Genomic DNA, 18,598 nt, shown 5'->3' on the forward strand with positions numbered 1-18,598 from the left:
GCATTGGTGTCAATGAGTGGTGAGTTCTAAGTCCATGACTTGATATGCCCAATGGGCTGCAGGTGACAATGGCAGTGTGAGGTAATTGGAAGATTACAGTCTTAGGAGGGTTGGTATAAAATTAGAGGGGGGTGTGTATGAGGACAGTGCCCAGGTGAAGAGAACCCCATGTGACCCTCTAGTGCCTCACCCCCAAGCATGATAGAATCTCCACAGCAAAAGACTATGTGTGTTATTCCACCCCCAATGGACATTTGGACAAAGCACTGCAGAATGTAGTGGAAGAGAAGACCTAGTGCTATATCCCAATACAGCAAGGGAACACAGAGGCTGAGGTCACTTCATGGGGTATCTGAACAGGCCCATTGAGCTGTAACTGATACCTGAAGCTGAGACATGTCAGCCCTAGTGCTGCACAGAGCTGAGTCTGTGTGGCAGAAGACAGAGGGCCAACAATTTAGAGATTCAAATTCAAAATTCTGTTTAATCCAGAAGGATTTGAGAAGCAAGAACAGAAGTCCTAGGGAGAATAAGGGAGGGGAGGAGTGGAGCAGGGACAGGGGTGGAGGCAGAACCTCACATCTGCTATAGCGCATCAGTGACCACTGATGAATGCGTGGCTGCAAACTTAGGCACAACAGGTAAACTTCACTTCTTTCAGGTTCTCTGGGTTAGGAATTCAAGAGGTGCTGCTGGGGGATCCACCATAGTTTCTCCTGACCAGGCTGCAGGCTCAGTGGAAACACAACTGTGGCAGAATCTGTTCTCGGGCTCTCTCTCTCTTGCTAACAGGCAGGAACACAGTTAGGATGGAGGACTGATGTCTCCTCTCTCTGTTACTCTTCTGCAAAGAGACAGCATCTCTTCAGGGAAGATTTAAAGAGGAAGGAAAAACAAAACAGAGAGGAAGGAAGGAAGAACAGAGGAGGGAGACAGCAGGGGGTTGGTCACAGTCATTTTATGTGTGAACCTTGATAGTCACATCCCATCACGTCTGCCATGTTCTGTTATTAAGAACAAGTAAGGAACTGGGGAGAGAGCTCAGTTTAGAGCACTTGCCTACCATATGTGAGGACCTGGGCTCAATTTCTGCCTGGCTAATACAAACCAGAACAAAATTCACTATGTGTGACCCACGCTTAAGGAATGAGCTACTCAGGAGGTGGCCATCAGAAGGTGAGCTGTCAGCAGTTGAGCACCCTGGCCATGGGTGTGGTGACTCACACAGGTGTGAATGTAGGCACAGTGCTGGTAGATTTGAGGGTGCATCTACATCCTTAGTGCTTGCTTAGCCTGTGTGAGGTCCTGATTTGGGGCCACAGCACCAATACATAGAAGAAATTGACATGCTTAGGGAACATAATGATGGCTGATCTGATGAACTTCTATCCCCTCATGATGCCACCAGGGAAACATGTCCAGGAGGTGCGTGTCACTTCCACCACCATAAAGCAGCATCCAGGCCTGTGTGCAATGTGTTCACCTCCCTCCCACCCCTTCATGGATTTCACCTCTAATTCTGTACACTGTGTACACATGACACCAGCCCACAAGCTTTAAAAGGGTCATCTCTCACCTCTGATGATGTCCCTAGGAAGCGGATGCCAATATGAACTCCATAGTTCAGGGAGACACACTGGAAAGGACCTGAGAGGCATGGTGTCTTGTCTAAGTTGACAAGGGAAGTAGGAAGGAGGAGTTGGGTCTAAAACTAGGTCTTCTTAGACCGGGGACCCTAGCTTCATTTCGGGTCTTCCTTTCCCGTGGGGAAGCTTTGCTTCCTGCCAAGGATACATCACTTGGGTGGAGCTGTTGTCTTCACTCTGAAGGACATGGCTTTCTGTCATTCCATGCACTTCCATGGTAACCAGAGCAAGACTCTTTGGGGAATGCCAGATGACCAAGTTCCACACAGACATTGGGGATGGAGCTGGTAGGTGCCTTAAATCATCAGTGTAACAGGCATTGAACATGATGCAATGACCAGAGCAGATACAAACACTGGTCTCTTGTGGTTCCATGCTATAAAGGCCACACAGTCACCCTGGAGAGCAGCCCAGGTACTACCCACATTACGGTGAATGTGCCTAACTTCTTGGCCTCTGTACACATGGACATAAAAGAGGGTAAAGGGAGACTCACAAAGGCACACATAATGGTGTTGTGCATCAGCATATGAACTGAAGGTGGAGGAAAGGCAGGCAGCATGCACTCCCACTGTCCACTCACTTCTCAGATAGTTATAGAGGAATCCCCTGTGGAGCACCCATGATTAGAGTAACACTGCAGCCTCCACTCTCTTTCTCACAGAGGCAACAGGCCACAAGGGTGGAAAAGGGAGTTGCATTTCAGGCTTCCTGCAGAGAGGAGGAGAGGTGGTAACAGCACTGTCCAGGAACCTCTGACAGCACAGTGAGGGCTCATTATGGTTAGTGCACAGGATACACTGGGAGGGCAGTTTGGGAAGGAGGCCAGACCTGTAGAGCTGCTTACACCTGTCCTCTTTGGGATCAGAGTTTCCCTTCTTGGCTTCTGGCAAGTGCTGCTAAGGAAGGTGGGACAACCAGCCCAACCTAATCTGATTGAGTAGGGCCAAGCCTAGCTCACTGAAAATGAGAACTACAGTGAGAAGGAATTGGCCTGGGTCTGTTGGTTTCTGAGGTGGACAAGGGGCACTTTAGAGGGGGAAAGTCTCTCAGACTTGGGTCTTCCTGCAACACAGAGGCATGCAGAAGTGAGTGGGATGAGGCAGAATGGGAAGATTTCCTGGGCTGCATTTGTTCACAGAGCTGTCCCTGACAGGCCCTAGGAGGTTTTTGGGCCTGCAAGGAGCAAGGACAGTTGGTGATTTTTCTGAGGCAGGGTACCTCGGACTGAGCTCAAGGTCTACTTACAGATCTTGTGCCAGCGTCACCTCCAATGACCTCACCACCTCCAGGATCAACCTGAAAATCAAGGGCAGATACATGGTCTGGTGGAATTCCAAGGAAGGTCTGTTGCTGGCTCCATGGCAGGTATCCTGAGCTCCACTTAGGGGTCAAGTCCTGCAAAGCACCTGCCCTTCACTTCCCCTTCCCTTTGCCTCTTCTATTTCTCTCAGTTTTCATTTCTACTCTTAAATCTATAGTTCTTTGAAACATTAAATTCTAAGATAATTTTAAGTTATCATTAGTTTCCACATGTTCAGTTGAGTCACACGTAAGCACATTGTCAATTGGTAGAATCTTCACATCTGTTGAGTTCCAGCTTTCTGCTCAGTGTTGGCCCCATCCATACCCCTGTTCTCTCCTGCTAGTCCCCACCCATCGCTGACCTTTCTCTCACTGTGATTTCCTACCTTGGGTCTTTCATATCAGTGCATCAGATTCTGTTTGACCAAACATTCCTGTAGAAGCCTGGCTGCTACTGCTCTTTGATAGAAGAGAAAATCCTAGAGAAGCAAATTCTACAGGGAAAACATAGAGACCATTGTGTATGTACTCATCTTTTCATGTCAGAAAAGGTTTTCCCTGATTTCAGTGATATAAAGGGAGCTACAAAGTGCTGATTCATTGCATTTGAAAAACAACAATAATGCAAAAAACACAACAGGAAACTTTTCTTTACAACCAATAGTCAGATAAATGTTTTTTATTACAAGTATGAAAGAGGTCTCATGAGGCCATTTGGTGAGGGAAATGACAAATTTCTCTAACTCAAAGAGAATCCCCAGACATGGCTAACAAGCACAGAAAACACTGAGCCTCCCAAACTTGATTCATGCAGACACACATCCCTGAGATATGCTGTTTCCCCATCCACTGGCACCTTTTAAGGCAGGTGCTGAATAACAATGGGAGAACAGGTGGGGCAGAACACAGTCCTGTCCTGCAGCTCCCATCAGAGCTCTACACAGCCTTCCCTAGAACACCTAGGATGAAGAATAGAGTTTTCTGCCACACAGGATGCTGCAAAAATATTCAAGTGTTTGATTCAAAGTCCTTTCTGAAGCACGAAGGAATTGGGACCCTCCCTAGCCTCCATTTAGAGCATGCACAGGAGAGCTGTCTGGAGGATGCTGTTCACTGCAGCTGGGGGAAACCCTGCCCTGGCCCCAGACCCACAGAGGTTCAGGGCTAAGGATGAAAAACTCATGGTGTAACAATTTTTCCCCAGGGCCAGCCGGTGCTCTGGGCATCTCCACTCCAATCTGGCACCTCCAAAGCCAGGGACAGCACTGGGAAAGGGCATTTGGATGCCTGGGTGGTCAGTCAGGTGAGGGGCAGCCCTGCCTGACACAGCTGTGCAAAGTGTGTCCCTCTGGAGCTAAACCTCCAGCAGATCCCACTCATTGCCTTCATCAGATCTGGCAGCAAGGATGTCACACAGAAGCACAGCAATACACTTGAAGTGTACTCAAACTAAATTGTTTAGCTTCCCTTCAAGAAATGACTGAAAATGAACACATCCGGAAAATCAAGGCTGAGAACATTACTCTGCATTTTGTATAAATAAACTGACCCTTTACAAGACATGGTGGTAATTCCCGTGGGTGGGTCTGCTATGGCAGAAATGTGGGCTCTCATGAATACAGATTTCATAACTGCAATAGAATAATGCAAATAAATGATGCATGTACATGACTTTCTGTTTGTATTGCACTGAAGGAAGGGGGATCCAGGCAGCAACCTAGATTTACTGAGCTGCCTCAGTAAACCCAGGGAACAATCCACCACATGATTCCATCACCCAATTGTGAAAGCTCAACAACTTGGTTCTTGCTTATTGCTGCTATTGGTTGACAATTTTGAGGTGTTTCTTTCTGTGCCAGCCATCTCTGCCTCTCTTAGATTCTGTCTCCAGGGTGTAGATTAGACTATGTGTTTACAAGAAAGTTCCATCATGATTTCAGGAACAGTGGCAACCTCTCATGTACTGGAAATAATTCTTCAAGTTTGGCCATAGGAAACCTGATACAATTTGTTTGAGAGGAAATGAGATTGTTTGATATAATTGCAGGGAATTCATTTTGTCTGTGGCAGACTCAGCTGCTACTGAAGCCCATATTTTTTGAGGTAGAAAGATATGAGTCATGGTGTTGGAATGCACAGTAATGTCCCCAAGTTCAGGTTCTGCTTTGCTTCACTCATTCTACTAAGCTGCAGAAGGGATTCTGAATGTTCAAACACATAGGGTGTGAACTGCAGTAGAAACATGTAAAAACTTCAGTTAACTGTGGGGTGAAAAGACAAGGAAAGATTTTTGCCAAAATACATCTCTAAATATATGATAAAAGCATTGAACAAACCAAAAAGTTGACAAAGATGAAGACAAAGTGGCATAGGAAGAAGAAGAAGAAGAAGAAGAAGAAGAAGAAGAAGAAGAAGAAGAAGAAGAAGAAGAAGAAGAAGAAGAAGCAGAAGAAGAAGAAAAAGGATGAGGAGGAGGAGGAAGAGGAAGAGGAGGAGGAGAAGGAGGAGGAGGAGGAAAAGAAGAAGAAGGAGAAGAAGAAGGAGTAGGAGAAGGAGAAGAAAGAAGATGGAGAAAAAGAAGAAGAAGAAGGAGGAGGAGAAGGAGGAGAATGAGACGGAGGAGAAGGAGGAGGAGAAGGAGAAGGAAGAAGATGAAGATGAAGAAGAAGAAGAAGGCAGAGGACGAGGAGGAGGAGAAGGAGGAGGAGGAGGAGAAGGACAAAGGCAAAGATGAAGAAGAAGAAGAAATAGAAGAAGAACAAGAACAAGAAGAAGAAGAAGAACAAGAAGAAGAACAAGAAGAAGAGAGGAGGAGGAGAAATGAGAATGAGAAGGAGAAGGAGGAGAAGGAGGAGAAGTAGAAGAAGAAGAAGAAGAAGAAGAAGAAGAAGGAGGAGGAGGAGGAGGAGGAGGAGGAGGAGGAGGAGGAGGAGGAGAAGGAGGAGGAGGAGGAGAAGTAGAAGAAAGAAGATGAAGAAGAAGGAGGAGGAGGAGGAGAAGGGGAAGGGGAAGGGGAAGAAGAAGAAGAAGAAGAAGAAGAAGAAGAAGAAGAAGAAGAAGAAGAAGAAGAAGAAGAAGAAGAAGAAGAAGAAGAAGAAGAAAGAGAAGAAGGAAAAGAAAAGAAAACAAAACAAAACAAAAAGCGATACCAATGTATGGGGTTTTGTCTCCAATTCCTCACCCTCATTTAGAAAGGAAAGGATCAAAATTTGCAGAATGGAAGGCTCACTGTGGAAAATGGACTTTGCACCAAGGCACTATGGTATGTCTGGCCCACTAAGAATGTCCAATCCATGGCAGAGCCTGGAGCCTGATGGAGGCTGAGGCCAGGACCCAGGTGTTGAGGCCCCTGGGGCTGAGGTGGCAGAGTATTTGCCGCCCCCTCATGGCTCTGCCTTGTTGGGCCTGCAGGGCTGCAGCATGGATGAGGTGGTGGAAATGGGTGTAAGGCAGGAGGTGCAGGGCTCCTCTGCATGCTGCACACTCCCTGCTTGGCCTGAGCACAGGAAGATTCAGGTCCTCCTTGCTGGAAAAAGAAACTCTGAGGAAGATTCTGGGTGTCCTCTACCAGACACAGATGAACACAGTGACTTCTCAGGTAGAGAGGGCAGGACACCCACCACAGCGGGATTTGCATGGCTTCATGTGTTGGGGGTTTAAAAGTTAGGCATGAATGATGTGTTGCCTTTCTGAATAAAAAGACTCCTTATTTTATGTAACTACAAAGTGAAGCTTGAATGTTCTTCTATATGCATATCCTACATTACATATAAAACAATACTAAGTCATCCATTTCCACTCACCTATTCAAGAAAATACCAACTATTTATTCTTAAGCAAATTGAACAGAAGTAATGCTGAATGGAGCACTATAAATAATGCAGTGGAAAATAAAATGGAAAAACCCCAAAGGCATCCCTCCCAAGATGACAGGTCTGCCATTGACCAGCTCCTCTCTCCTGTCCTCACCTGCTGTGCAGGCCTGTGTCTCTTCACTGCTGGGTGGAGAGAGAGCCAGGACACAAGTTCTCTTCCATCTCAGGAAATATCAGGGACATGACCTTCTTTCAGCATTTTCATTGGCTGTAATTTATAATTAACTCAGCAGCTGTGCTGTGGAACATTCATGGTTTCTAACAGTCCACACCTTAACTGATTAAGAAGAGAATAAGGTGTCTGTCAATGTGATTTTTATAATGTCCCCTAGAAGTGAAATTTCAAGGTTAAATGTTTATAAGATGAACTTGAGGGTCGCAGATTTTACATTTGAAGCCTCAGCATAAAGTTAGAGCCTGGTAGAGGAAGACTGAGTCTGCTCAGATCTATGTGGAGATCTAAAGTCAGAGAGATGATCCAGGCAGAGGTGCAGGATACTATAGCACATAGCAGGAACCATGGCTAAAAAAGGCCCAGTCCAGGCTGCCTCATCCATCAGTGAATTCTAAGGAAAGCATCACATACTGCATGCTGGACAGCAGAGTGCTGAAATGTTTCCAGAGCTCCTCCCTACATGCCTGAGGCCCCCTGTCTCACTCAGGGGAGCTCTGTATGAGAATGTCAGTCTGTTACAGAGCCCAACCTGACTGAATGTTTTCTACCCAGGTGCAGATCTGAACTGCCACATGTGGACTCACCGTAGCTATGGAGCAGGGCAGGTGTTTACAGGAAGCAGGTCAGGAGATGGGGACACTGCAGGCAGGTCTGGGTATGAAGCCCTAAATAAGAGACCAGGCACTCACCAGGCCCAGTTTCCTCCAGCAGTAACCACATCCTGCAAGAATGTGTATTAAATTTGAGTAACTGAAAGGAGTTACTCACAAAATTATATATTATAGAGATAGCTTGAAGATACAAAAGTAAATGGTAGCATCCATAAGTAAAATGAGATGTGACCCTTAATGGATATGTGGTGTCCATTGATGTCCCCAAACCACATGCATCAGGAGGAAACAGTCTGATGAACAGAGCAATAAGGAGCACAGACAATGTGTAAAAATCACAGCTGCTTAATAACAACAACAAAGCTGGGATACAATAAGTGCACTGGTGAATTTTATCCAGTATATAATAAAGAATAAATACTGATTGTTTTTCAATTCTTCAATCAAGTTGAAGGATAAACCACCACCAACTTCTTTTATGTGACAAAATAATTCTGAGAATGAAGCCAGATAATGTGTTAAAAATAATATAAATGAAAACACTCTGTTGGCTAACATTCCTACCAAACATACAGAAACGTGTTCAGCTAAATGTTTGCCACGTTAACTCACCAGCATATTCAAAATTAACCAACATGATCAATACTGGGCTCAATCTCATTGGTGTAAGAATGGTCCCTCTCTCACAAACTATCTGTTTCCACTGGTTTTAACATATTGTATCTTACTATATTTTACTATATGCGATAGTATAAAGAAAAATTTTTATAGGCAAGGAGATAATATAGAAACCATTGTTTGTTTTCTGTTAACTGGTTCTAAATACTCTGTAAGTCTTTCATTCTCTTGAATGGCTTCACACTGTCTTGATATGCTTGATGCTATAGTATACAAATTTATACTCAAATAATTCAAGGAATGAGGTACTATGGTGACTACTATTATGTTAGATTATCTGGGAGTGAAATACAATGATGCTTAAATTGTTCCATTCTGACAAGTGTTGTTCTATTACAATGTCCTATTTTATCTCAATCTCCATCCTTTTTTAAAAATTAAACTATTTTTTTTTCAATTAAGGGAAAACTAAATTTAAAAATATTGGCATATATTAACTATTTGTTTTCCTATTAACCTGGTTTGAACCCCAGTATTGCTCTCCCCATCTTGTTCTGTCTGATTTTACTATATTCTATGTGTTTGATAGTATCAAGTTTGAGGGCATAGGCAACCGCTTTGAAGGCAATAAGATTTACTATGATACCCATTATAGTTCGACTATTATCTTCTTTTGAGATATTGTAAGGTCTCCAGTGTAGGTTTTATTGGTCTTGTTCTGTACTGTTTTGATCCATTCTATTATACCTGATGATATAGGCAACTCTTTTTAAAAATAGCAAGAGGCACAATGGTAACCATTTTTGATCATCTGATACTCTATTTTTGCATCATGTCCTATGCCCACCCTTCTGTTCTAACTGACTCTGTTTTATTTAGTCATGTTAGGATTTATTCTCTTCAAAAAATGTAATAAGAACTGTGGGAGTAAAAAAACTCAAAAAGTGTAATTGTTATTGTAAAAAAGAGGAAAGGAAGGTGGTCTAAGGGATATAACTGCATGCTTGAGTGTGTAGGATGGAAAACCATATTACTGAGCTTTTGTTGGATCATTGAACAGAACTTTCTGCAATCTCACTGTATGAATGTCCACTTTATATGCTTTAATTTTATAATTTGGACAACTGTTTCTAAGATGACAAGATGTAACCTATTAACTAGTGATTTCTTATTGAATTTTTTCTTAAAATTCTGTATTACTTGTACCCTTTTACTGCTTTGTTTTTTATTTCCTATCTTTGTTCTCTTTAATTAAAAAATAATCAAACCTGGAATTGGATATCTTTTATTTATTTATTTATTTATTTATTTATTTATTTATTGGGCACTGGAGATCAAACTCATGACCTCACACTTGCCAGGCAGGTGCTTAAGCCACTGAGCTAAATCCCCAGCCCACCAATGGATATCTTTTACATCTTGTCATCTTTACAGTAGTTGCCTCTTCTCTTGAACTTGATACTAGCAAGCATACCAAAGGTGAATAAAATCAGTCAAGGCCAAATAATATTCAAGCAAACCAGCTTCAAAGAAGATTAGTCATAGAAGACAATAGGGTTTCAGTTTTAGTTAATAGAAAATTAAGGATAGTTACAATGGTATAACCTGCTATTTTTGGGTTATCTCTCTGTGCCCTCAAATCTAATGTGTGTAGACAGACCAGAACAAAATATAACCAAACAAAATAGAGCAACGAGACTACTGTATATTTTAAATCCTGATACACTTTTATCAATGTCCTCTGCCTTCTTTTTTTTAGGAAATTCTTCACCTTTCTCCTTCTCAGGATACTATTATTCACTGTTCAGAGTGATATTAGTCTAGTCTCTTATGTTACATTTCAGCATACATAAAGATAATGACAACTACTATGAAGAGAATAAGAGACATTATGGTAGTCATTATCGACTTCCCCAAAATCAGTCTTGAAGACCGAAAAAGCCTGCATCACCCTGTAACTATTTGATTAGTTCTATAATGTTTGGTATATATTCAATGTGTTTGAAGATGGGAACAACTATTTGGAAGAAAACTAGAGACAGTAAGCTAGACAGTGAACATTTCCAGTGGACTTGCTTTGAAATCTGTTTCCTTAACTTGTTTCCTTGTGAACTGTTCTGTTCTGTTTTGTCATGTTTAATCTTACCCTCTTTAAGAACAAAAAGTGTGTAGGACAGATAAGCATATTAACAACTTTTTGTTGGATCATTGAGGTGAACTCTTGACAGTGTCATTATTTGAATATCACTTTGTATGCTTTAATATTGTTACTTGAACAACTACTTCTAAGATGACAATATGAAACTAATCAACTAGTGATTTCTTATGGATTATTTTCTGAAATTCTGTATTATTTCTACACGTTTTCTTTTTTCTCTTTAAATAAACAACATTACAATTCACCAAAAAATATAAAATTTAAGTTTTACAGAAAAAATATTAAGTACATAGACACTATCCATACTTGAAAGTGAAAAGCCCATTTCAGTTTAGCATGTTTAATTACAAGATGCCATGTTGAAGCCCAACGACACTTTAAAAAATCTAGAGAGGTACAAGTAATTAACTGAGAACCATACAACATGTGCACATAAGGAGAGCTCCACATCAGGTTTGTCATTTCTGGAATATTTGTGAAGATATATTGACATCTAACTTCTGTATTGATTATTTCTTCAGGTCTCCCTGTGATTTTTAAAGTAAATTTAGATCTAAACTGTCTGAACAGTGACACTTTTTCTATGTATTTAACCAGAAACATGGATTGCCATATTTCTCACATTGTTAATCCACATAAGATCTCTGCCCAGTGAGCTCTTTCAGATATGTAACAATGATCAAGTATGCTGAGAGTATTCCCATAACACATAGGATTTATCTCTTGTGTGAGTTTTTTCATGTATTTCACTTATAATCTGGCTGCTGACAGTGTCTCCACTTGCTTACATAGCCAGTGGTTTTTCCCAGTGTGAATTCTTTCATGTGTTTTGCAATCACTGTATGTGGTAAAAGCTTTGCCACATTGTTATATAAATAGGGTTTCTCACCAATGTGAAGTCATGGATGTATTTTACAATATCCATGTGTGGTGAAAGCTTTCCCACATTCTTCACATACACAGGGTTTCTCAACAGTCTAAATTTTATAATGTATTGCACAATGAGCATTTCTGCTGAAACCTACCCCACACTCCTTACATATATAAGTTTTCTGCCCAGTGTGAAGATTTTCATACATTATGCAATATATACGTGTGCTCAAACCATTCTCATGATTCTTATATGCACTGGTTTTATCTTGAGTGTGAACTTTCATGTTGCTTACAATGTCCATGTAGGGTAAAAGCTTTCCCACATTGCTTACATACATATGGTTTCTCTCCAGTGTGAATTCTTTCATGTTGCTTACAATGTCCAGAGTTGGTAAAACGATTCCCATATTGCTTACATACATAGGGTTTCTCTCCATTGTGAACTCTTTCATGTTTCTTACAATCTCACTGCATTTTAAAAGCTTTCCCACATTATTTACATACATAAGAGTTTGTCTCCAGTGTGAATTCTTTCATGTTTCTTACAATCTCCCCATTTGCTAAAAGCTTTCCCACATTGCTTACATAAATAGGGTTTCTCTCCAGTGTGAATTCTTTCATGTTTCTTACAATCTCCCCATGTGCTAAAACTGTTCTCACACTGCTTACATCCATATGGTTTCTCTCCAGTGTGAATTCTTTCATGAAACTTAAAGTATGCACGTGTTTTAAAAACTTTCCCACATTGCTTACACACATATGGTTTCTCTCCTGTGTGAATTCTTTCATGTTCCTTACAATTTGCATGTCTGGTAAAAGCTTTCCCACATTGCTTACATACATATGGTTTCTCTCCAGTGTGAATTCTTTCATGTCTCTTACAACCTTCCCGTCTGTTAAAAGCTTTCCCACATTGCTTACATACATATGGTTTCTCTCCAGTGTGAATTCTTTCATGTTTCTTACAATCTCCCTGTGTTTTAAAAGATTTCCCACATTGCTTACATACATAGGGTTTCTCTCCAGTGTGAAATCTTTCATGTTTCTTACAATATACATGTGTGGTAAAAGCTTTCCCACATTGCTTACATACATATGGTTTCTCTCCAGTGTGAATTCTTTCATGTTCCTTACAATGTCCAACTTGGGTGAAACCTTTTCCACATTGCTTACACACATAGGGTTTCTCTCCAGTGTGAAATCTTTCATGTTTCTTACAATATACATGTGTGGTAAAACCTTTCCCACATTGCTTGCATACATAGGGTTTCCCTCCACTGCAATATTTTTCATGAATCTGAACATTGTCATGTGTTTCTGTTTCTTTCACATTCACATTACCTTCTTCAGTACCAAGGAAGACTTCTTTACACTGATTCCAAGATGTATGTCCATAGGATTTCCCTAGCTTTCTATAAAGAAAAAAATCACATATAAGATTTATAACCATATTACTAAGTTTTTGCAGTCTCGCTGTTTGAATCCCCACTTCATATGTTTCACAATTGTATTTCATAACTATTTCCATGAGCAGCATACGTAATCATCATCTTGCAATTTCTTACTGTTAATTTTCACTTTGAAAGTAGCATTATTTCTACTTATTTTGTTTTGTTTAATCTTTCCTTATATAAATTTAAAAAAAGAAAAATTCACAGTGAAATGGGTCTCTATTTAATGACTGCATTAATGTCAAGTTCTGTTTTTAATGCCTAAGAAATCCTGACCATGAAGCAACAGAATGGCCTTGTAAGATATGTTGAAAACAACCTTTCCCGAAAGACTGGCACACATTTAGAAATCTTAAAAGTTGGTACTTTGAAATGCAGAATCTTTAGCTTCACTTTGGGCATGGGCACATATGTCTATCACATACGGATTATTCTGATATGTTTCCCCATTCCAATCTCCCTTCTGTCCTTAACCTGTAGTTCCCTTTTCCATATGTTCAGTCTTACTTTTATCTATAAACTGTCTTTCATTTCATTCCACAATTTATATTTTGGTGTCTCATCTAAAAGAAACCCTGTGACCTTTTAGGTTTTATAGCTGAGCTATTTCACTGAATTGATGGGTGAAAGACCCATCTATTTCTTATGGCAAATGACATTACATTATTTATTTTTTGACATTATATAACACATTTTTTTCTTTTCTGGGCTGGGAATTAACAACAGGTACTAGCATAAAATCTGTAGCTTTTTAAAAATCTATTTTAAGAGATTTTCACGGATCATTAAGCTGTGAAGTTTTAACTTGAATTTGCCATTCTGCAAAATACAATTCCTAGTGTGCTGGGTTTACAGAAATGCAAAATCACAGAGGGTCTATTAACATTTTCCTTCTCCACAAATCCAGTCATAGATAGCTAAGCCTCAAGGCCTGATCTGTTATAACTTGATCTGCTTTGTATATGAGTAAGTATGTATCAGTATTTTATGCAGATCTGAGATTTTAAAAATATCAAGGACAAGTATGAGGGGATCAATTTCTAGAGACAACTGCATATTGATATTCAAAATGAGTGCACTAACATTCAACCAGCCTACTAAGAATATTAATCAGAATGGCTGATTCTCTAGAGAATGGTTTGGAAACATGAGCACTCAGTTTTATTTCAAATTCTATTGCAAACTTAGCAATTGTTAGATAAGGAATGTGTTATATTCACATGTAGACATGGGTAGAAAAACTGAAGGCAGAATGTAATAACTCAAAATGTATTCTTTTCGTACTCATCTATTTGCAATGTCATACATTTTCATGATTTAATTCCCTCATATATACACCAGCTTTTACATCTTCGGAGAATATTACTGACATTAAATTGAATGGTGCCTCATTTCTTTGGTCATTTATCTGCTGACTCACTAATTACTCATTCCTCTACTTGTGTGTACAAATTACCTTAAGTAACTCCAGTAAATTTTGCCTTCTTTTTCAGCTTCCTGGATATCCCCGAGTCCACCTGAATTGTAGACATAGAAATACCAGGACTCTTTAGAGTAATACATACAAATTAATAGGTTTTGTTTAGATTTATGATATAATGTGTCCAGGTGTGAGATATTTTTAAAAATGTTTTCATATTCCTTTTTAATGAAACAGCACTAATGAGAAAGAAACAATATTCTGACAGCATGAGTGACAAAAAGGTTGCATCCTTACCTATCAGAGTCATGTTCCTAAAGGTTTCACCCATCACATCTCTGTAGAGCTTCTTTTGGGATGGACTCAGCAAAGTCCACTCCTCATTGCTGAAGTTCACAGCCACATCCTCAAAAGTCACCAACTCCTAAAGGATCATACATATATTTCTCAATGGAAGGTTGAGACCCCAGGTTTGGGATATCTTAAATTCTCTCCTAGAAATCTGAATCAAAAGCAAATTGTGTTGGTGCATATCTATAATCCCAGCACTCAAAAGGCTGAGACAGGATGGCATCAGTGAGGTCAGGGCAATTCTAGGCTCCATAGGGTGTTCAAATCCATCTGATATACATACAGAAAGCTTGTCTCAATAAAACAAAACTAAACTAAACAAATACAACCAAACAAAACAGCTGAATGAAGACTGATTTCTTCAAATTTTAATCTATGTCTTGGTCAGTAATTTTGTGTATATACACATTTTTGAAGACAGCAAATTTGATGCTAGATTGCAACTCACTGCTAATGTAACAGCCAAAAAGGAGCACTGATTCTTGTGCTGAATCATGGCGAGATTCCTCGTGCACTGTCTCTAAAGCAGAGCTCACAGTAACAAGCCTGCAGGACCAGCAACCACAAAGCACAGAGGCAGATAAATATCCCACCAATTGACTGGAATGACAAGCAAGCACCTCCCCTCCTACGTCAGCGGTTTTGGTTTGGCAAATTGAAGCCCTTGCAAGGGGAAAACAAGCAGCAACTCCTTAGATCCATCCCATGCTGGAATTTAGGACACTGGGAAGCCAGGCAAGCACCACTTCTCCCTGGTAAGCAGTGGCAGTCTGTCAGACTGCAGCCCTTCCAGAGGGAGAACCAACAGCAGCTCCTGAGATCCATGCCATGTTGGAACTTAGGATGCTGTGAAACAAAACAACCAGCCTGTCTCCCTACTAAGCAATAGTGAATCTACTGATGCACCACCTAGAATCAAACATCCCACTTCCCTACCCCTCTTCTCCTGTCACCCCCCCCCATAAGCAAATTGGAACCAGAAATCTAAGTGCCTCCTGGGAAATAAACCATAGCAAATAAGGGGGACTTCCTTCTACTATCTCTTTGAAGGAAAATGGTTTTATTATTGTTTCACTCTATTCTGATTAATAGTACTGCTCTATTCAATATTCTGTTTGATAAGTTCTATAATGTTCTGTATTTCATCTCATTTTGATATATGTGATTAAGGAACAACTATGACAAAGATAACAAAATATACTGTGATACCTACTACTGTTATTCAAGTAACTTGTTGTGAAGTTGTGTACCAACTTCACTGTATGACCTTAGTTGACCTTATGCTGCCTTGTTCTGTTGTATTTTACCAATTTCAAAATTAAATAAAAAATCTCATCAATCACTTTGATAGACTACAGATGATGTCTCTTCAAATCTCATTTAGGCCAATGAGTACTTTGTTCTTAATATACTTAAGCAGCATTTTGAAACATGAATTTGGATTCATAGAACAAAACATAAATAACATCAAATATGGTATATAAATAATAACTCAAGTGTTAGGGAAAAACAGCTGTATTTTAAAAATATGTATATAAAATGAAAACAGGCCCAAGCTGTAAATTATACCACACTGTCACCAAGTGATCACTTTCAATTCAAATATAAGAAATATATCTTGGGATGCTGGTGAAGGATTTCTTCCTTGAATTTGGGGCTATCCTAAGTTACAGAGCTTTCTAAAATAGACAAACCCTGATTGAGACACCGAACAGACAAAGTGAAACTTAAAAAGAGACTGCAGAAGATACCTTTGGTTTGTTTTTAAAAAATTATTGCCATACAATACAGAAAAATTCCAACAATATTCAACACTTTCTGAGAAACAATGTGGATATCTTCCATACTACACAGAAAACACTTTCATAGTTGGGTATTGAGCTCAGTGGCATGAAGGCCTGCCTGGGAAGCATAGGTCATGCGTTCGATCCTTGGTACAAAAAATTGAAAATTTCACCTTCATGACACTGGGGCATAATTAGAGATAATCAAATTAGATATCAAGTATGGAACACAAAAATTATGGGTTGACAGGGATGTGGAATACTGATTGTTGCCAGAGCTGGTGTTGATCACCTCAATGAAGCAATCAGAACCCAACTTTACTTCATAATTACTCTAAAAACTACCTGACTTTCAGTGAAGATGCTCTCTGTTGTATGTCCTGCTATTTGCTGCCTGCATCCTGTCAGTCACTTCCACATCTTTTCCACACTCCTCTGATCCATCCAAACAGAAAACACTTCATGCCTAACTATTGATATCATTGCCAAATTTCTATTTGGGGCTTCTCATTTACACCACTTAGATATGTTCATTGTAGAGAATTTCCATATTTAAACTGTCTATTAACACCCAAGCTACTAAACCAGCTCTTAATTCAGAGATGACACCTCTATTCCTTTCCATTCAGAAGGATATCACGTGTATATGTCCACGCAAATGCCTAAATTTTGGCATTTTCCGATGAGAATTTAACAGGTAGCCCTTTCTGGAATTTGTCCTTCACAAACTTTTACCCTGTCCTTGATAACACTTTCATGTTTGCTTCATTTTTCTCAGACTTCAAAACTCTATGGCTGTTTTCACAAACCTAGTCTGTGAGCATGGGTGACACCGAAATAACTAAGTATGTTCAGAAATTATTTTGCAATGTTCAAGAATACACAGGAGTTCACCAATTGTTTGGGAAGCCTTTCTCCACTGAGGCACACTACTACATATCTCTGAATTCTCAGGACCTTTGTCACTACCTGTCATGAGGATAGAAATAGGAGAACATACTATAAATTTAGGAGATCACTATAAATACAAAAAAGCCCAAGTTTAAGTTGAGCCATTGTGGCTATGAGGCCCTGCATTACATACATTAATAAACTCAGGGCATTCCAGATCTGCTACTCTGAGGAAAGAAAGCATAGACCTAGCTCATTACTGCTCTACAAGCTACAAAAGCAGCATAGTCAGGGTCTTCCCAAGCTCCTCCCAATGCCTAAGATGGTGGACTTACCAGGCTAGCAGTGAATTTCAAAGATGATACTTGTGTCTGCTGCTATCATAGTGAAGCCAGGGTTCTGGTGACCCCAAATTACCCTTGCCAACGGCAAGAGACAAAAGGGATAGTGAATGACCCATGGCCAAAGCTGGAGGACCTCAGGAGCTGAAGCTAACTAAATAACTGAGGCTACCGACACCGGAACTACTCCTAAACACTTGTAACTGGTTTTGCACAATCCATCCTATTTCTGGGCTCCTATCCACAACCTCACTATTCCATGGATCCAGGATCTCTCAGGTTCTTTGCTAATCAGGCCACAGGACATCAAAAGTGTTAAATGAGATCCAGCAAGCATTTTGCTACCACTGTTGTACTCAGAACAGGTAAATCATGCTGAGACACCAAAACAGACAGAAGTCACAGCCAGCAATGGCCCACCTCATTGGACAGTTCATATAGCCTGCCCCTTCATCACTGATTGACTCCTACTCTATTGCCCTCCTTCTGAGTCAAGAATAAACAGAAAAAGGAACCACTCCCTGCAAGAGAGGATCCCAAAAGATAGACTGTAGTGCAGAGACTTCTGGAGCTGCCATTCTTCTACAGTGGTGAACTCAGCTCAACAGAGGAGTGTTTGTATTGAAGAGCTTTACCTCAGACTTTTAACTTTTAAATCCATTTTATTTCAAGGAAAAAATAACACATCAACTAAAATTAAATTTCAAAAAAAGTCAATCAGGGGGCAACAATGGTATATACATTGCACATTGTCATCCCCAGATCATTCACCCAGAGCACAAGACATCTGTACTCAATTTTCCAAACAGTACTGTTACAGGGACCTGAGTTATTTAAATACTATTGGCATGAGACATGGCTAGGTCCCCCAAGGAGCCCATGCAGGATACCAGATACCTTGCAACTATGGGGAAGACTGATACCTCATGCTATGGGACAAGGCTCAAGACAAATGATAGGCAAATTCATCCATATCCGAAGGATTGATATTCTAAATAGTTCCCTAGCACTCTGAGGAAGTCAGGAGTCACCATTTAAAGAAATGTATCCTTATCCTAAAGACTGACATTCTAAATAGTTCCTATCATCCTGAGGAACT

This window comes from Cavia porcellus, unplaced genomic scaffold (assembly GCF_034190915.1).
Source record: "Cavia porcellus strain 051 isolate PalLab524CR breed Dunkin Hartley unplaced genomic scaffold, mCavPor4.1 scaffold_46, whole genome shotgun sequence".
Taxonomy (NCBI): domain Eukaryota; kingdom Metazoa; phylum Chordata; class Mammalia; order Rodentia; family Caviidae; genus Cavia; species Cavia porcellus.